Genomic DNA, 22,012 nt, shown 5'->3' with positions numbered 1-22,012 from the left:
CCTAGCATTTCTGCTCTGAGTTCAGCTTTTTTCAGGTTTCAACTCTGATAGCTTAGTTTCTGGCAGTATCTCTTGTGAGAAACAGCCTGCACTGCTCTTTGTTGTGTTTTAAGTGCTGGGTTGGGCTTCTAGTCTGCCTGTGTAATTGCCTGCTTCTAATTGTTTCCACCAATTAACTTTAGCAGTATCTTCTGGCAGTTTCCCTGTATTTTGGTTGTTTCCTATTTCCTCTCTGTTTCCTGAGGGGGAGCAATGTGCACACCGGCTTAAACATGCTCACAGTAACTTAAACGTGTGTACACATCCCTACACGGTGTTACACGCCAAGACACATCCTTACACGGTGTTAGCTAGGCTGATTCATGCTAAAACGCCGACACCGCCTTACACACGCACGCCACAAGAAACCGTTGTAAACAGTTTGCAACACGCCCCACATGTTGAACCTGCCTTACACGCTGACACGCCAAGATGCACGTATTTCAAGAAACTTAGAGTGTAGGGATAGCGTATGCCCTCAATTTCTTGACATTCCCAGTGTTCTGTTGGGACACACCTCCCTCCCTGATGTCTGTCTGTCATCTCTTACTTTACATTGCCCTCCAATCTGGTACATTTCTTTCTATCCTTCCTACCCATCATGTCACCTACCTCTTACTCTGTTCCTCCCCTTCTCTAACTCTTACACGACTCAGAAAGTGCTCATTACTTATGTGGCAGTGTGATTCAGTATTGTAAGCCTCATTTACATAGGATTGCCTAGTAATGCTTAGTTACATATCTTACACGGAGCTTCCCCCCCTTGACAACCACTAAACGGAGGCCATATTGTTTTTACTCTGCAAGTCCCTCCATTGACATTTCATGTAATACATAAATCTCACAATTGTGGGCTTATAAGCTTCGGTTTTCAGTTTTAGGTAGCGCACCCGCTTTGCCGGTGTGCGCTACAGTTAAACACATAAATCCGTGAAAAAAAAAAGTTATATAACTTTTTGCAACATTTTTTCATGCCAATGGCCACATATTTGGCCATTGGCATGCTTAATGTAACAAATGCACTTTATTTGGAGCTGACATAGCTCCGTTTTAATTTTGCAGAAATGTACTCAGTTGTCAGCTGAGTACATTTCTGAAGTTAACACGTCCGCTACACGGACTGGTTTGGCTTGTGGATCGCTCACATACCTCATTTGCATATCTTGGAGCTGCAAATGAGGTATTGAGCATTTCACGCCACTCGGTAAGAGACGTGTTAGCTGTCTCTTACACGGAGATTTGGGCTGTTGCTGAATCAGGAGGCTTACACGGAGGCTTACACTACTCTTGAACTCCGTGTAAGCCTTCCTGAATCTGGCCCATTAAATCATTAAGAATTATGTGATTCAACAGTTCAACTTCTTTCTGTGGGTTAAACTGTTTGTTTACATTGTCTACATTAACATTGTCAAAAACACAATAATTATCAAAAAATCTCTTTAAATGTTACTTCCTTATTAGCCCCTTGTTGTTTACAACTTTCAGCAATGCCATTATGAACATGAGAATGAACAGTACCTTTGTCGATAGTGTCTTTAATATTGGCATTAAAATATGTTCTCATGAGTTGCTTTTTCTTAGGCTTAGTGTCTATCCGTTTTGACAATGTTAATGTAGACAATGTAAATGAACAGTTTAACCCACAGAACATAAAGGGTACCCTGAAGTATTTGATTTATTCATTGGGGAAAAAATTGAACACAATAAATTCTATAAAATTAGACAATGTCTACTTGTCCAAATACATCAATTCTAAAATTGTTCCCATGGGATTACAATTTTTTAAATTTCCTATGGGGTTAGATATATCTAACAGTATTAAAAGTGAATTTAATCATATGTTTGATGAATTTGGTATGCAGTACATGCAACTATTAATTAAATGTAATGATGGAAAATTGTGTAGATACATGAAAGAAGTTGAACAGTAAGAGTATGTTGAAAGGGACAATTATAATGACTGATCAAATTTTCACCAGGAATGGAAGCATGGAAAACACATAGACTGGAAACGGGGGGGATGGAGGAAGAAAAATTATTTTCATCAGGAAGGGGTAGAAGAGAGATATTGGTAGAAGATATACAGAACTCCAATACTGAACATTTAGAAGCTCATTTAGATCAGGATATTGTTACTGATGGTGCAACTTCTTGTTACAATAATTTCAGCATATATAATTACATACAACTTCCTCTGGATAAAATACATTTCAACTTATTGTCAAAGGGAATGAAATACATTCCCACCACCTGTTTTAGATTAGTGGACTGTTTAAGTGATTTCAAGTTATTTATTAGAAAACTTAATTTAGCCCTTCTTTTTAAGGACAATAATCAAAGATTATCAAATAAGACTAATACACTCAAGAAGAAAAGTTGTTTTGTCCCAGTAATGCATCCTAATGTTTTGATATATGATGGACTAGTTACCAAACAGATCTATCAGGTGCAAAATGAGATCACAGGTAAAAAATTGAGAAGCAATTTAACTACAGGAGAAATTAATACCTTGAAAGAATTGAGAGCAAATAACAACATACGGGTCATGAAACCTGACAAAGATGGTGGTGTAGTCATATATGACAGCTTAGAATACAGCTCTAAAATGCATGAGATTTTACACCTATCAGGAAACTATGAAATAGTGTCTATTAATGAAATAAACATTGCATACAGACGTATTGCTCTACATGTGGAAGAATTTCTACTAGATAGAAGGATTATGGAAGACACTTACAACTTTTTAAAAGTGGAACATCCTAAATTGGCCACATTAGTGGGGATGCCAAAAATTCCTAAAAATGTTAGTAACCCACCTTTTTAACCTATAATATCAGGCAGTAAGTCCAAAACCTTCCCAATGGGAGTAGTAGTGGACACTATGCTTAAGCATATGTATGGGAAGATTACACACATGTTCAAAGATTCATGGGAGTTTTTCAAAAACTACCCAGTTGACATCTGGAAACACGGACTTATATTTGCATCCATTGATGTAGTAGACTTATTTTCATGCATTCTCAAGAAGAAGGAATGGAAGCCTTCATTAATAGTATCAGGAAACATAGTGACCTTGAGTGGGACAAGGTATGTTTGATACTAGAACTAATGTCTATAGTTCTAGATCATAATTACATTTTTTATGAAGGCGAATATTTCAGACAAACCAAGGGCATTACCATGGGGGCAGCTTGTGACCCTATATTCGCCAATTTGGTAATGCTTGATTGGGAAGAGACGGTGGTATTCAATAATGAATATTACAAGTATGTAAAGTATTACTCTCGCTTCCTAGATGATATTTATATTTTGTGGGATGGTAATCAAGAAAGTTGGAGTGATTTTTTGGACTACTTAAATAACAGCAGTGGATTTCTTAAGTTCACATCCACTAGTAGCAGTGATGGAGTAGCTTATTTAGATACTTTTATATCCAATGGTGAAGAAAGTTTCAAATCTAGAATACATAGGAAAAATACATTTACAAATTCGTATTTTGAATACACCAGTAATCATCCTAAAAAACTGATGTATAATATTTTTAAGGGACAGTGTATTAGGGCTGTAAGGATGACATCTGAACAGAAAGATATTACAGAGGAATTAGGTTATATCACTGAACTATTTAAAGAAAGAGGATATAATAGAAAAATGATGAACAATGTGAAGAAATATGTTATCAAGGAAAGGGGAATCAAATGCATACCACTATTGGGTGCTAACATTAAGGGTTAGCATCTAAACATGATTGACAGGGGGGGTCACGATCCGAAAGGAGACTAATGGGGCTTATAACAGAGCCTGTGTCTTGGAATATGGTCCGTATATGAACAAAATAAAGGACATTTTAACAATTAATTGGAATGTTCTAATGGTGGACCAAGACATGGAGGATATTTTAGGCCCCAAACCAACATTTGTGTATAAGATGGGCCGAAATATTAAAACTTATTTAGAAAGGGTTATTAGAGGTATAGGAATTGAAAACATCAAGAAGCATACTACGACATGTGGTGCTTGTAACCAATGTTATGTTATTATTGCGAAAGAAGGGATAGCTTTGGACAATGTCAACAGAACTAGATTGAGATTTAAACAAGGTAATTGCAATACGAAATGTGTTATTTATTTGGCAAAATGTGGGGCATGTCAGTGATACTATATAGGGAAGACTGAGAGAAATTTCAAAAAATGTATATATGCTCACCTATATAGTATCAGGACGAAAGATAATAATAATGCCCTTTACAGGCATGTAGAAAAGTTTGGGGCAGAACATATGTTTAAGTTTGCGATTTTGGAAAATGTTGTCTTAGACCCTAGAGGTGGGGACATTAAAACTATCTTGGCATACAAGGAAGTATTTTGGCAGCTGTTAACGGATTCCTCGACACCACTAGGGTTGAATGACAATATATCAATTAAACCCTTACTAACTGTTAGGTAGAATTTAAAGACAAATTGATTAGTATTATTATTAGTGGGGCTAGAAATTGGTTAGGCTGATTTGATGAGACATCCTCATATATATTTATACTTATATTTTTATTTTTATTTCTATATATTTGGTATATTTACTTAGTATAGTATTTTTATTCAATGTTTAGGAATCGTAGTTTAGTTATTTTAAATTGAGTAGTTATCAAGTACTATGTACCTAATTTTATATTTTAAGATGAATGTATTAGTTTAATTCATTTAGATGTAAGTTATTTAGACGTATGACTATTCATTGATTATTTATTTGAGTATTTAAGAGTTTATTTATAAATGTATGTTTTAGAAATTATATATTTTATATTGTATAAGATACAGAACATTACGATTAATTACTTGCGCTATATCGCTTTAAATTCTAATGGATTTGGCACCAAAGATAGTATTTAAACTTTTTGTATCAGCTTGTATAATGTTCTGATGAAGCTCACGTTTGAGTGAGTGAAAGCGCTTAACACTTTGTTACAATAAAAGAAGAGTCCTTTTTTATTGCTGCTTCTGGCGACTTTTTTTTCCAGTATTGAGAACAACATTGGTTTGTCTCATTTCAGAGGACTGTGGCTGTTAGATTGGATAGTGGAAGTGGTCAGGCATTTGTGGAGGTTGGTGTTCTTTTCCTCTGACTTTTCTCTGTTTATGGTGTTGACGGAACACATTTTTGCAGTTTAAGGAGTTCGCATATTGTGGCTGACCCTCATATATTCTCACTTCTTCACTTGCCTGTTTGACCTCCCTGATATTTTCCTCTATAATGCTTTCGTAATACGCTGTTAAGATTTCAACAAAGGCAAGAGATGTATTCCGTTGTGTATCTCCCCATTGTTGGACTAATATGTCATCCAATTTTCCAATCAGTGGTTGGATTCTCACCCTGAGACCTCTAGGGGTGATATTCTTTTTCCGATATGCTTTCAATAGTTTCAGGTGCCATATGTTAGACCTTAAATTTTTCATATATTTGCCCAATTTATTGAACAGTATATTACAGCCATCAACTGGATCTGAAAAAGACTCCATAGTTTTGCCTTCATGATGTTCTTTGATGCCAAAAACCTTTATATCATTCCTATCTGCACATAACCCTTGCAAGATAGTGTTTAGCTCCATGACAATAAGCTGTGAGGGTTATTCAACCCTGTATTATTACACTACTTCTTTCCTTTATTTCCGGCACATAGAAACTACTCAAGCCCATATAGTCCACAATAAATCAATAATATACCAATTAGAGTACAGCCACAAAAACTCCCTGCAGCAGGCACCCCCAAAGAACCACTGTCCCCGAAACTGTCCAAAATTTATTAATCAATAATGAGAGGTTAGGAAGATTTGAATGGTTCATAACACACAATTATTACACAGCTAATTAGGTTATTGTGCATACAGAGTGAAAATCCCACTCTATTCATGTCACTGCATGAAGTGCATGACATACATTACTATTTACCCCTAGTAGTTCAATAAGTCTAAACCTACCAACATTCAAATTCTATCTTCAATGTCTCTCAAAATGTCATACATAACACTAATTTCCACATTGCACATTATAATCAGAAAAAACATTATTATATACGCATCCACACTGATAGTTTCTAGTTGAAATGCCCAGCTGTTATACCTAGTAGAAAAATTGGTCCAGAATTAAAAAATATATGTAGTGTTGTTGTCACCATCAATTCAATAATGATCAAGGCATTTCCTAAATTATACAATTTAAAGTCAGCTAAAGAGGTTACACTGAAAACCGGCAGTATCCTGTTATCATACAAATTGTAACTCAAAGAAAACTTTATGATTTATCCTACTACCAGCCCAAGTTATAACAGGCCACAATCTCCAACCATAAGCTGAACCCAGAATATATAGATGTAATAAACAGATAAACCAAAAAAAAATATATATGCATGTCCCCTCACAACAAGTTGTCAATGTCCAGACTGTTCACATCACTCTGATAGTTCAAAAAATAAGAGATATAAATGCTTCCATGTGAAAACAATTTTTAGTTTTCCCTTGTTGTGAAAAGTCAGCCATTTGCATGTTTAATATTAATCCATCGACTTGTTTCCATACAGCTACTCAGTTGAAAATGACCAATGTACTTGCTTGTCCTCAAGATTTCACTAGGCCCCAATCGCCAATGCCATGTCAGTCCCGTAATCAAGTACGTGATTAGTCCCCCAAAAATGTACAAGTCCCTTCACACTCAAAGATGTTATACACTATTCCAATAAGCTGAACAATTCAAAATCCCCCTTCATTTGGCAGTCCCATAGTATAGTAAGCTCTAGCAATAAAGAAAACACCAGGAACACATACACTAGTTCCCTATTTATAAAAATCCAGTTGTTAATATTAAAAAAAAAACAGCATGGTAATGCGAATAAATGGTTCTTCTTTTCATAGGTTTATAGGTAGGTACAAGGCTATTGACCCTGGGGACTCTACAAGCCCAGCCAAAATGGTACCCTGGCTTTTGCCACCCAAGAAAATTATTTTCCTGTGCCACTGTCGAGCAGAGCCACAGAGGTGATCCCAGGGGTGAATTTCCTATTTCCCATCCAATCATGAAGATTTTTTTTTTGAAGAGTGCTAATGAGAAGCTTTGTATGATATAGATAGGTAGTTTATTCCAGGGTATGGGAAGTCTCTGGGACAGGACTCTATCCCTCCGGCATGTTCTGTTTATTGTGGTGACAAGGTTTGGTCCCTAGAGCATGTAGTTTGGAGGGATTGGGATTTCTTTAAGTGGAGCATGTCCAACAGCTCTGGGTTTGACATAGCTTTGTATGTTAGGCAGAGATCACCTCTGAGTAGGCGATATGCAACAGAGTAAAGCTGGTGTTTTTTTGAGACAGTCTGCATAGGGCATCTGTTTGAGGCCAGTAAACCTCTTTGTGAGGTATTTCTGCAGCCTTTCCAGTTGTTGTAGATGTCTTGTGAGGTACATACCAAAAGGGGCATTGTACTCTATAATGGGTCTAATGAGTGATGAGTAGAGGGGAACAATGACCTCTTTTTTTCTGGATGAGAAACCTTTTCTGATGAGGTGTGCCATGTAGAAGGATTTCTTGACTACTGTGGTGATGTGATTATCAAAGGAGAGACTACTGTCCACCTGTGTCCCAAGGTCTCTTATCACACTTTCGGTGTTAAGTATACTACCGCCTATGTTGTAGTTCACAGGTGCAGAGTTTTTACCAAAGGGGATGACAATGCACTTTTTGGCATTGAGCTTGAGGCCATGACTTTGACACCAGGCATCTGTCTCAGTGAGGCCCTTTTGTAGGATGTCCACATCGTTAGGAGTTTCGATTATGGCTCCTATTTTGCAGTCATCTGCAAACTTCGTTAGCCAAAGACCTTCTGTGTTAGCCTGTACTTCAGAGAAGTAGATATCAAACAGGAGAGGACCGAGGACTGAACTCTGTGGTACTCCACTTGTCACTGTCTGAAGTCGGATTTGAAGTCTGCTACTTTCACAGTGTGGGTTCTGCCAGTGAGCCAGTTGGCAACCCATCTTGTGACATAGGGATTTATACCTAGTTTAGTGAGTTTATCTATAATTCCAGAGTGGGGGATGGTGTTGAAAGCCTTGGCAAGATCAAGATAGGCTGTGCTGACCAAATATACACATTTTCTTCATCTTTCAGCTTTTTCCCGGTTAGGGGTCACCACAATGGATCACCTGTCCACTCATGATTGGCAGTGGAGTTTTACAGTGTCGAGCTGCCAGCCTGGCACCCAACCTTCCACAGAAGGCACACACATGCAAGCACTCACGCCTAGGGCCAATTTAGAGTGTCCAATCCACCTACAGCATGTCTATTGTCATAAGAAGTCAGTAACTACCCAAAAAGTACGATATTGTTACAAACTCAACCAATTCCATCGATATGCCAACCTTACGTCGTATTGGTAAGCATCCAACGTCTGCTAACACTTAAGTCCTCAATGGAAAGAGACCATACAGGAACTGCTAACCATATAAATCCACTCCATAATGGCTGTTAGAAGCTGAAGCACCAAAAATGGGCTTGATAGCATGCTAATATGCTACAAAATAAACATCATACGGATACACAAATCCTTAATCCTTGAGGGTGCTCAAACACCAACAGCAAGCCAAAAGCACACTATGAATATGAATGAAGAGCTTGCAGGTACGGCAAATGCAAATGGCCAACCACAGTCAAATCTTCAGAAAAATGAGAGCCAGCACAAACATGTAGCACCCAAGGTGAATAATTGCTTGTTGTCACTGTTGTTCATTTTATATAGGACAGACATCTAGACCCTTCCGTCTAAGAATGTCAGAACACTTAAGTGATATCCTTAACAAACGCATTACTAATGCTTCATACAGACATTGTCAAATACACTATTCTGCCAAATTTACCATTACTATCATTGACAAAATATTGGATAATAAGGGATGTAAAATGGGATGGCACTCCTTGCTTAATCATAAAGAAAAAAAGTGGATGGTTAAATTAGGGGCACTTTTTACACCTGGCCTTAATGACAAATTTTAGAAAGCAAAGGAAATGACATCACAGGATAAGTGCTTTGAATTGTTATTTAAGGAAATGTGTTGGAAGTTTATGTATCAGTGATGAAGGCTGTGTGCCAAAACCAGTCTGAACTTTACTGATGGCTTAATGAAATGATTCACCTTGGGTGCTACATGTTTGTGCTGGCTGTCATTTTTCTTAACATTTATTTGTTGCCTGGAATTGGTACTAATACAATTAAGCAGCATCTAAACCAGATAGTCCTTCAGTCTGAAGATAATATTATCATTTCAGGTGATTTTAATTGTATAATAAATGAAAATGACTCTAGCACTACAGGGAAAAGGAAAATAACCTCTCATACCAAACAACTAATAAGATTTATGAATTCTTATCATTTAAAAGACATTAATGAACATGCAGACCCTAACTCACTACAATATACATTCTACTCTAATAGACATAAAACAAACTCTAGGATAGATAGAATATTATTTTCCACTCAAATAATAAACAATTTAACAAAAAACAAAATTATATCATGCCCGCTATCTGATCATAACTCCATTGTCGTTGAGCTTTTTATCAATGTAACAATGAATGTGCAAATAAGAAGAATTCCTACTTACCTTACACAATTAAAAGACTTCCAAGCATTTTTAAATCAAGAAATACAAGACTTTAGAATTACAAACTTCTCATCTAATATTTCAGATGTGTACACATGGGATGCTTTAAAAGCATATTTATATGGGCAAATAAATAGTACTTTAATAAAAGGAAAACTTGGGATAAGGATCTAAAAACAATACAGGATAAACTAGATATGCTACAGATCAATAACAAAGATAAGCTTATAAATAAAAACATTAGAGATGAAATAAACTGAATAATGAATATAGAGATATACTACATCATAAAACTATGATTTGTTTAGAAAAATACAAATTCTTTGCCTATTCATTAAACCCCAAACATTTAACTAACCTCAAAAACAGGACAAAAAGAAGTAATAAATATAATTATATTAAAGAGATATGCTCTTTAAAAAAAAGAAAGTTTATAGTCAATATGATATAATAGATGAATACAGAGACAATTTTCATATAATAAGTCAAAGTACACCTAAAATAGAACCTAAAGACAAAATAAAATAATTTATTAATAAGAATATTAATAATAAACATAACAAACAACAATCAGAACTTATAGATAAACAAATAACCTATTCAGATATTCAAATTCAAATTAGCAAACTTTAGCAAAACAAAGCACCAGGTAATGATGGACTCATTCCAGAGTTATATAAAATATTGCCTAAAAATGCTCTTGCTTTATTTCATAATGTATACAATACAGCCCAGAATGGCTCCATAGTACCTCCTTCATGGAAGTATACATTTATATTACCTCTCTTAAAACCCAACAAAGACCCTAAGTTATGCTCTTCATATAGATCTATATCACTATTGAGTGTGGATTATAAAATGTTCATGAATATTTATACTGATAGACTAAGAAAATTCCTACCACATTTAATAGAAGATGACCAAACAGGCTTTATAGTTAATAGAAACACTTTTGATAATATTAAGCGAACTTTAGCATTGATTGATTACTCCCAAAGAAAGAAAAATGATCTGACATTAATAAGTTTAGACATAATGTATTTATTTATTTATTTATTTATTTGCAGTTGGTTTACCAGGATAGTCCATTTGAACCCATTTTCAATGGAGTCCTGGGGAGAAAAGCTCCAATAGCACTCTAGGTTACAATAGTTTAAAGATTATATTTATACAAAGGTTGCAGTTTTGAACAAGACCTTTACAATTAATACAGCAAACATTGCAAGTAATACACAGTAGTGATGAGGTTGGAGTTAAAACTGACTGGCAATGGAACATTGCATTGTACAGCTGAGAGGCATTTCTTCTTAGGAACATACAGTTCATAGTTACAGTCTGATTCATTGTTTACAAATCGCATATAAGTAGCAGCAGTCTGATGCAATATTTACAACTAACATATAAGTACTGGAATAAAAGTATATGGAGAGATGAATAGAAGGAGAAAGTTTTAGATGAGAATAAGATCGAGAGAGAAGAGAGAAAGAGAGAAAGAAGGAATATAAGGCCTTGAATGAGGTGAAAAAGGGGTTTGTTTTCCACAGAATGAATGGAACAGGAGTTTGATATCATTTGTTATGTGGGGAGAGAGCAGGAGCATTCCCATTGGGATATTAGGTGTGAGTGAAGAGATTTTTTAAAAGAGTAATGGTTAGAAGTAGTACGAATGGAAGGTGGTAGGGAGTTCCAGAGACATGCTAAACCATAAGATAGAAGATTTTTGCCTGGTGGACGGGATGGTTTGTGCACTTCTATTACATTTTGATTACTGGACCTTAGTACTCGATCAGAAAGGTACATCTTAAAGGTAGAAGAGAGTGAAGGACAGAGGGTGGGGTTAAAAATGAGCTTATGTGCAAGAGTTAGTTGTGTATAGATGAGTTGATTTGGTAGTTCTAGCCATTTTAGTTTTTGGAGAGAAGGGCAGTGATGGGAGGACGACTTTTGGCTGGTAGCAAATTTGACAATTTTGTTGTAGCAGGAGGAAAGTTGAGATTTAAGAGAGGATTGTAGGTTAGTGAGAAGAGGAGTTCCGTAGAGAAGGGAGGGGATAAGAAAGGAAGTAGAGAGAGTTACTTTAGTGGCAGGGGTAAGGTAGTTATTTTGTCGGTAGAGCATGCCTAGTTTTTGATGGGTCTTTTTGATGTTTAGTTGTAAGTGGGAATGGAATTTAAGCTGGTTGCCAATTTGGACCCCAAGTAATTTGGTCTCTGATACCAGTTTCAGAGGTATATTGTTTTGGCTAGTGATAGTGAAGGAGTTAAAGTTGAATGAGGTAGTTTTAGAGGGAGTAAATACCATTAGTTTGGTTTTAGAGGCATTTAATACAAGGTGGTTTCTTTTCATCCATTGCTCAGTGATTGAAAAAGCTTCTTGAGTAAGTTTTAGGAGTACAGGGGTAGATGTGGCAGAGCAGATGATAGTTGAATCATCTGCATATTGGATGATATTTGAGAAAGGAATAGAGTTTTGGAAATCATTTATAAATATATTAAAAAGAAGGGGACCTAATATGGATCCTTGGGGGACTCCGGTTGGGGTATTAAGAAATGAGGAGGTGGCCTTTTTCCATTTTACTGCTTGATATCGGTTAGATAAGTAGCTGGAGAACCAATTCAATGAAGAAGGGGATAGGTTAAGTTTAGAGAGTTTAGTTAAAAGCAGGGTATGAGAGATAGTATCGAAGGCTTTAGAAAGGTCTAGTAGTAGGGTGGAAACAATAAGGCCAGAATCCCGGGCTTTATTAATAGTTTCAAGGAAGGAGAGAAGGGCAGTCATAGTACTATGATTTGGCCTGAATCCATGTTGTGTGGGTGTTAGAAGCTGATTATCTAAGAGGTGTGGAAGAAGTTGTTGTTGTATGCATTTTTCTAAGAGTTTAGAGATAGGAGACAGGATAGCAATGGGACAGAAGTTGGTAACATTATTATTGTTTCCTCCTTTATGTAATGGTATAATGAAGGCCTTTTTCCAAATTTTGGGTACTATGCATTCCTGGATTGAACGGTTAATTAGAATGCTAATGGGGTAGGTGACTGCTTCAGTGGCTAGACTGAGAAAATAAGCAGGGATATCATCTGGAGCATTGGAGCATGGCTTCAATTTCTGGAGGAGGTTTTTTATAGTAAAAGTGGGAATTGGTTTTAATGAGAAGGGAGGACACTGGGAAGTGTGGGAAGTAGGGGAAGGAGATGGAGAGGGGTGAGTGATAGTAGAAGAAGGGGTGAAGTATTGTGAGTTAGTGGGGGAGAGTGAAGGAGTGGTGGAAGAACAGGGAAGAGTAATGATAGAGGAGGGAGGAGGTGATGTGGAGATTGTGGTGGTATTAGAGAAAGAAGAAGTAAGTTTAGAGATAGAGTCAATGAAAAAAGTGTTAAATTGGGTTGCTAAGTCAGTGTCAGTAGCATTTGGGTCAGCGGAGGGGGTGTCTAGTTTGCCGGGGTTAAGGAGAGTAGAGATACCTTTCCAGAATTTCTGAGGGTTAGTTTTGTTGTTGTTTTGTAGTGTGGAAAAAAAGTTTTGTCGGTCGGAAATGATGAGTTTTTTTACTTTATTTTGATGTGTTTTGTATTCAAGAAGGGTGAGGGGGGGACCTATTTTCTAGGTAAAGAGCCCAGGCTTTATCTCTTTGCCTCATAATAGTTAGTGTGTTTTTAGTAAGCCAAGTGGCTGTTTTAGTTTTTATTCTCTTTGTCCTTATGGGAGCATGGTGATCTAGAATTTTTAGGAATAAGGTGTTAAAGTGAGCAACTGCGTTGTCGAGAGGTAATGTTTTTAGACAGTTCCAGTTTATAGCTTTTAGGGAGTTAGTGAAGGATGTTGTATTAAAGTTTTTTTGGTTACGTATGGTAATATAGTTGTGGGAACGATGTAAGGATAAATGGAGTCGGTATGTAAAGATGGGTAGATGGTCACTAAGAGGATCTGGAAGAGTACCCCTGTCAGAGAAGTACTGAGGATGTGAGACTAGAATCCAGTCCAAAATACTGCCACTGGAGAGGTTTTTTGAGGGATGTGTTATAGAGTTAATTAGTTGTGAAAAGTTGTAGAGGTTGATGTTAAGTGGGTTTGTAGGAGATTGAATGGAAGCCCAGTTAATATTCACATCTCCTAGGATTATTGTTTCATTACTGATGTTGGTGGAGAGTTAGGAGAGGATGTGTTCAAGAGTAGAAATATTATCCCCTGGGGGGATGTAGAGGGAAGCTATACATATGTGCTTATGTTTGTTAATTTGAAGTATTGCAAGGAGTAGTTTGGCGTTCTTAAAGGGTGGGGTAGGCTTATTATAGGGAGTGAATGATAAGGAGGATGAGTATATGAGTGCTACTCCTCCCTCTTTTTTGTGGGATCTATCTTTTCTAATGATACAGTAATTTGGTGGTATAATTTCAGAGTCTTTTATGTGGGGTTTTAGCCAAGTTTCTGAGATGGATAGGATGTCAGGTTTATTATGATTTATCCAGGTATGGAGGTTTGGGATTTTATTAACTATGCTCTGAGAATTTAAAGAAGTAAGGAATATTGACTTGTCTGTGGTGGATGAGTTGGATGGGCCAGGGTTGGGATGGATGTCACCTGATAGTAGACTGCAGATCAGATATGAGATTGAGTTAGAGAGGTAATAGCACAGTTTGGAGTGTAGGTTGGATTCAGGTGAAATTATTAAGGGTTTGTTAGTTATTAGTGGGGTAGGAGATTTATATGAGGTAATAAGTTTGTAGGGAAAAAGTAGGATGTTTGTTATAGGATAAAGGTAAATTATCCGTGTTTGACTCAATTAATTGGGACTATTTGTTTATACTACTTGAATGTCTCAGCTTCTCAAAAAAAATGTTATTAACTTATTAGAACATCTAACATATATTAAAATTTGCTCATCCATATCAACCAAAATACCTGTTGTAAAAGGAACCAAGCAAGGATGCCCTATTTCTCCCCTGCTATTTACCCTAATAATGGAACCATGGGCTAATGACATAAGGAAAATAAAAATATAGAAGGGCTAGAGCTTAATACTGAAATATCATCTAAAATTCAACTCTTTGCAGATGATGTCCTTATAATTTCAAAATGAAATTACTCCTCGATAACTTCATTATTTGATTCCATAAGTATATTTCAAAAAATGTCAGGCCTATTATTTAATGATAAAACCAAGATCTTATCCATATGCATAAACAAAAATAAAAGAAATATAGATAATAACAGATATAAACCCTACACAGATCAGATTACATATTTAGGAATCATCCTTGCTAAAGACTTCAAAACAATAATACAACTAAACTATAATAATTGTTATGAAAACATTCAGATGCTTATAATGAAATGGAACACAATTTTCTTCACAACTGAAGAAAGATTAACAGTTATAAAAATGATAACTCTTCCCAAGATTCTTTATATTATCCAATCCATCTTATTACTTCCCACCAGCAAACCAACTAATAAACTAAATTCAATGATATTAAAATTCTTTTGGACCCCCAAGAAACCAAGGATAGCCCTTAAACATCATCTAAATAGTTGGAGCAAAGGGGGAATAGCATTCCCAAACTTAAACCTATATTCAATTTCCTCCATAATCAGAACTTTAACACAATTATTAGATACATCATATTAGCCAAATGGAAAATGTATTGGGAAATAATAAGTATGCAATTAATAACAAAACCACAGCCATATAAAATGGAATTAATAAATAATCCAATATTATGGAATCTAAAGGATTATTTTACCATACATATAACATCTAATCATCCAACCAACTACATTTTTAATATCCTAAAAACATTTAGAAATTTTATATATAACCACCTCAGGTACAAAGAATGTTTTTTTTTCTTATTCCCTATAGCTTTTACGCAAGAATCCTTATTAACATCTGATTTAAATAAAATCACAATACTTAAATGAAATGAACTTAAATTTTGGTTTCAATTGATTTCAGATAGGAAAGTTAAGAGTACAGACCTGATAATACAAGAATTTGAATTGGATAAATCATTATATTTAGACGCACAAACTCTTAGATGATTCCTAATTAATAAACTAAATTTGATCTCATCAGCAGTCAGGCAAGACACTAGCATCTTGCTAGACTATTTGAATTGACTCTTCGACATAAACATTCTTATTCAGGCAAGCTTTCTTTTATATTTAAAATCATCAGAGATGAAACATATAACTGCTCAGAAAACTTTTGGAATTATTATCACACAATTATCAATGAGCCACCTAGCAACCAAGACAAACTAAATACATTAGAATCAGCAGGAAAAACAACATTGTCTCTCAAATGTAGTCTCATCAGCAGTCAGGCAAGACATTAGTATCTTACTAAACTTTTTTGAATCGACTCTTCAACATAAACCTTCTTATTCAGGCAAGCTTTCTTTTATATTTAAAATTGTCAGAGATGAAACATATAACTGCTCAGAAAACTTTTGGAATTATTGTCACACAATTAGCAATGAGCCACCTAGCAACCAAGACAAGCTAAATATATTTGAATCTCAAGAAAAACAACATTGTCTCTCAAATCAAGATTATACACTTGGATATTTATGAATAGATCCTTTTATACACCCCAATTAATGAATAAAATCAATAAAAAACAAAATCTATGTAATAAATGTAAGTCAGGATCTAACACATGGTCGGCACATATGTTTTATGACTGCTCTGAAATAAAAGTATATTGGGAAAATGCCAATAAACTATTACAAGCTTTATTCACAGATAACTTCATTTTAAGTAGATCCATGGTTCTTTTTAATACTCCCATACCACTTTGTATTAAAAAAAATAAAACATCTCTTGCTCTGGTCAATATTTGCTGTGGCCAGAAAGATCACTATAAAAAATTGGATCTCTGACTCCCCTCCAACTTTTATAGAGTTTAAGAATGTGTTAACTGATGTATGCCACTCACAGATCTTGACTACAAATTCAAGAACAACTAGGAAAACTTATGCTTATTATATGTGGGTAAGTCTACAAAAGTTGTTAAAAAAAGAATAATTGCTGCACTGAATTACTATAATTAACAGCACAAAACCATATCAAAGCAGTATAGATATTCATTTCACAGATGTCTTGTGGTGAAGTCTCTTTCAATATGACCTTTTCATAGGGGTTGTTGTGCTCACTTTTAACCATTGCCATATATATTCACACACGTATTGCTGATGACCTTCCTCTATATGAGTAGAGTAATTTCTAACAATAGTTTCGTCATAGTATAGGAATAATGGCATCTCCCATGTGCATATATCTCACCTGTTTTTATTTTCACAACTTCTCCAATTTATGCATCATATGTTATTCTACTTCACATCTGTGGTTATCTGGGATATCCTTGAGGATTACATTCACTAATGACAGATTGTTATGTGCCTCACTTCATATCCTTCAAAACATACATCCCATTGCCAAAAATGTTATTGTATCTACTTTCATAACTTATAGACATGCTATGTACCAGTTTTCCCAAAGTCTGTGCATTCTTCCACTCTGTTGTGTTCATGTTTGTCCAGTGTTCCTGCATTAGGAGTTTGAGAGCTGTGCTCATGTAGAATGCATAAAGTTTTAAATGCCCATATTGTGCCACAACAGTTTTTCATGTTGAACATTTAATGACTGTTTGGTAATACAAATCACATTTCCAGTAATGCTCAACATGTCCACCATTTCACTCAATGTTTGTTGCTAAGCTTTCCCTTGTGCATACATTTCTGATTTACTTACCTACTATTGTTAAGTGTATGTGCACTCGATTCTGAATCTCTACTTTGTCATACGTGGTCTTTTGATTATATTGTGCACACACATATGGTCATCAATTTGCTCACCATGACATGGTCAAGAGCATGTGTTGTGAGCTCAATGTGATTTGTCTTGTCTTGCCATGTGCCTTGTCTTCATGCTTGCCACGATCTATCATGTTAGGTTCCGCACAATATGTACATGATGTTAATGAATCCCCATGATAGAGTTCAGATGAATAATTGAATTTTGCTAACTATATTTAGAGCACTGTTACTCTTTGCCATGACTGACAGGCATGAATCATGGTAGTAAACAAGAAAGTATTAACTTCTTTGAATGGCACATAGCAATACATAGTAGTATATGTTGTGCAGCAGTGTTCCACATGGGAAATCATGACAGTGACAGATAATGAAGCATAGAACAGCTAATTAGTAAGATTTATTATACCATACTATGTAGTTATTCCCTGTTGTGCTGTGGCCCCCTGCCTGGCCTAATACAGATGCATAAACAATCATCAATCATTAGGCATGATGGCAGAACTAGGGTCACTGACATAGAGGGATATGCCTGCTATGGCATCCCCTGTTGGTTTAAGCTTGGAAGCATCACATATGGGGCAGAGCAAGGCTGTCTGCACTACAAGGAATACCATTGCAGATAGGGGGTTATGTACAGTGCAAAGGAGTATTTTTGTTTTATATTCAGCATTGATGTATTGCTCATTTCTTCATGCAAGGCAATACATCATCAGGGAAGTGAATCAACTTTTTAGAGATGCTACATCAGTGGCAGGTACACAGCTCTGGTCCTGTGAAGCATGCAGTTGGGATGAGCCCCTATGCAGTTAAAATTTTGTATCCAAATCACACCTTGTCTTAAGGGGAATTCCACATGCAATGACATAATAGAGTTAATCAGTTGGGTAAGACCAAGTAGATCTTACTGCATTGTGTAACAATCATGTAATTCCTATTAATGTTGGTATGCTGCTAAGCTACACTCCAGCTCTACTGCACAGTGCATAATGTTCACAAAGTTCACCACTAACTGCTCACCAGACACATTCTAAATGTTTATATGCATAGTGACATCATGGCTCATATCAAAAAGAATCATGATTACCCTTCATACTAGATCAACAAATGTACGGATAAACAAATAAATATTCTTTTTGTTTACCTTCACTAAAAATTAACCCTTTCACTGACAAAAAGCAACAATAGAAAGTCAGGAAAATAACAAACTTGACATTAAAACATGCATCAAGATTAAAAAAAAATTGTCAGTAAAAAATATACTGGGTAATATAATGCAGGTAAGGGTGGATACTGTGGACCCCAGGCATGATAGTTTTAGATAATGTGAGAGATCCAGAGCTGAAGCCTGTAATTTTCCATCAAATATCTGTGTAAAGGAGAGTTTTTATGCAAAAACTGCAGAGAAACTGAATAGAATGAATAGAATGTATTTTATTTAATTGGTGGTATTGCTATCAAAAGAAGTGAATGGAAGTCTTACTACAGACTGCATAATATACATTTGTATGAGATTGTGCTTATTTATTCAGAGCTTCCTTGTGCTACCTGTGACTTCAAGACTTGAATTGCATCTAAAACCATCTGGATCTACAAAGCTAAAAAAACACCCGATAAACAAGTGAATCTGACCACAACTCACTCCAGAGATAACAGCACATGTAATGTAGTCCGCTGAAGAAAAAATTCACCAAATGTGCATAAAATCCAATGAATTTAATTACACAATCACAATGAAATTAATGAATATTTCATGTTTCTAGTGCCTCGGCTGTCATTAGCCTCTAAAGAGTAACATCTTTGTCTCTTATTACCTCCCCTTTTATACCTTTAAAATATCTGTAACATACCAATTATTCAATTATCTATTTAAACAGATACATACCAATAAAACATTACTAAATAAAATTTCTCCAGTTACACTCTTTGTTCATCCCCTTAAGGTACAATGTATCACATTTTAAAATCAACATTGCTTCCTTCTTACTCAAACACAATTTAATGTTTTCTTCACTCATAAAATTAGTTTTAACTTGTTCATGGACTGTAGCTTGTAAACTGCTACAGTCCCCTTCATGAGCTTCATTAAAATGTCATGCCACTGGACTTATGACTTTATTATTCTTGATATCCCTTACATGTTCTTTGACTCTAGTATTTAAACTTCTTTTACTTTCCCCTCTATAATACTTTTTATAGGGGCAACTTAATGCATATATAATACCTGTGCTCATGCATGAATACACACCTTGCGTTTGAAATCTCTTTCCATTTATATTTTGAAAAGAGTTCACCATATATTGGCAAACTGAACATCTACCACATCTTTTTGTCCCTGGTACTTCCAGGGTGGCTAATAAGTTAACCTGTGGTTTCTTATAAATGCTCCGCACCAAAACATCTTTTAAGTTACATCCCCTCTTATAGGAGAACCTCAGTCTTACATTTTGTAATAATGGGTCTTCTCTGGTAAGAATATTCCAATATTGTCTCAATATTCTTTTCAGGGTCCCTGAAAATAAATTTAATGTTGAGATAAAGAGCATGTCTTGAGTCTGCCTTAAACATTGTGCTAATTGAACATTATCTGATCTAATAAAATTCCTAGTTAACTTTGTTCCACTATTAGCAACTCCATTCAAATATTTTTTTTAATTTTATTTTCTTCATAACCTCTCTTTAAAAATACCCTTGACATTTTATCAATGTCTACTTTACATTCATCTAAATCATTGCAAATTCTACTTATTCTTATAAATTCATTGTAAGGTATTGCCTCTAATGTATGTGGGGGGCGACAACTGGAAGCATGGAACATAAAAGAGGGCTGATCAAATTTTCTATACATACTAGTTTTTAAGTTTCCACCTTCTGTTACCGCCACTGTTATATCCAAGTAATGCACCTTAGTTCCTATCTACATTCCTTCAAACTGTATAGAAAAACTATTAGTGTTTAAATAATGTACAAAGGACTTTGCTTGATATTCTCCTCCTTAAAAATAAAAATAAGATCATCTATAAAGCGACAATAATCTAGAACATATGTCCTGTAAAAACTACTTCTGTAAATATGTACATTTTCCACCATACCCATAAAGAGATTAGCATACATGGGGGCAAATGCCGCCCCCATGGCTGTCCCTTGAATTTGTTTGTATATTATTTCATCAAACATGAAAATATTATTAGTCAAACAGAACAAAATCAACTCCTTAATATATTGGGTACATGGATTATCTCCCAAAAAATGTTCAATTGCTTGCATTCCTATTAGATGCTGAATATTAGTGTAAGGACTTATCATGTCAACTACTATAAAATAAATACCTGGTTCCCATTGAATTTTTTCCATCCTTTTCATAAAATCAAAGGAATCTTTTACATATGAATGTAATTTAATCACCTCCTTCAATAAGAAATGGTGCAAAAAACAACTCAAAATGTTCGAAAATAGTCCCGAGCTGATACTATGGGACGGCCTGGTACCCTAAGGGGATGAACAAAGAATGTAACTGGAGAAATTTTATTTAGTAATGTTTTATTGGTTTGTATCTGGTTAAATAGATAATTGAATAATTGGTATGTTACAGATATTTTAAAGATATAAAAAGGGAGGTAATAAGAGACAAATATGTTACTCTCTGAGGCACTAGAGACATGAAATATTCGTTCATTTCGTTGTGATTGTATAATTGAATTAATTGGATTTTATGCACGTTTGGTGAATTTTTTCTTCAGCGGACTCTATTACAGCTGCTGTTATCTCTGGAGTGAGTTGTGGATCTACAAAGCTGTTTTAAGTATTTATTTTTTTGCACTTGATGTGTTTCAGTGATATTTAACACTTCTGTGCTGCATTTATTTATTTGGTGGAATTTATCACTGTTTTTCAGCCTGCACTTGTTAAAGAAACCACATTTGTTTCATACTGTACTGCTCTTTGCTTGTTTTAACACTTTTCTGATATTTCCTAACCTCCTCGGCTACTGCAACAACTGTTCTGACTTTGCCAAAGTTCTTCTGTGTCTGCCAAAATATTTCTACGTTTGCAAATATTTTTGTGTGTTGGGAACATTTCTCATTGTTAGTAAACGTATTTCCAAGGATTCCTGATATTGCAGGCATTCTTATTTCTGTTGTAAAGCATTTGTTACTGCACTTGAGCTTAAAGCCAGTTTGTTTTACTTTAGGAGAGATCTTTTGAACTCTAGTGGGAATAGAGAGCTAAATTCAAACCATTAAGGTGGGAATTACTGGTTAATAGCTTATTATGTTTTTATCTGATTGACCTGAGGGTTTAACTTTATCAATGTCTTTCATCCTGCTGGTATAAAAGCCTTGCAATTGAGTAATGCGCAAATGTGGTTCCCAGTCCTTGCAAATAAGCAAACCTTTCCAGTTTAAAATCATCTATAGGACGTCTCCCACTGTTCACAGCTGCTCAAAGTCCTGCCTGTTTGTGTAGAGGGTGGTAACACTGCAGGTCATCTAATAATATACTACTAAACACTCTCACT

The sequence above is a fragment of the Protopterus annectens genome, chromosome 1.part2, assembly GCF_019279795.1.
Source record: "Protopterus annectens isolate FY-2018-M chromosome 1.part2, PAN1.0, whole genome shotgun sequence".
Lineage (NCBI taxonomy): Eukaryota > Metazoa > Chordata > Ceratodontiformes > Protopteridae > Protopterus > Protopterus annectens.
The sequence above is the reverse complement of the archived record's forward strand: the minus strand, read 5'-3'. Positions refer to the sequence as shown.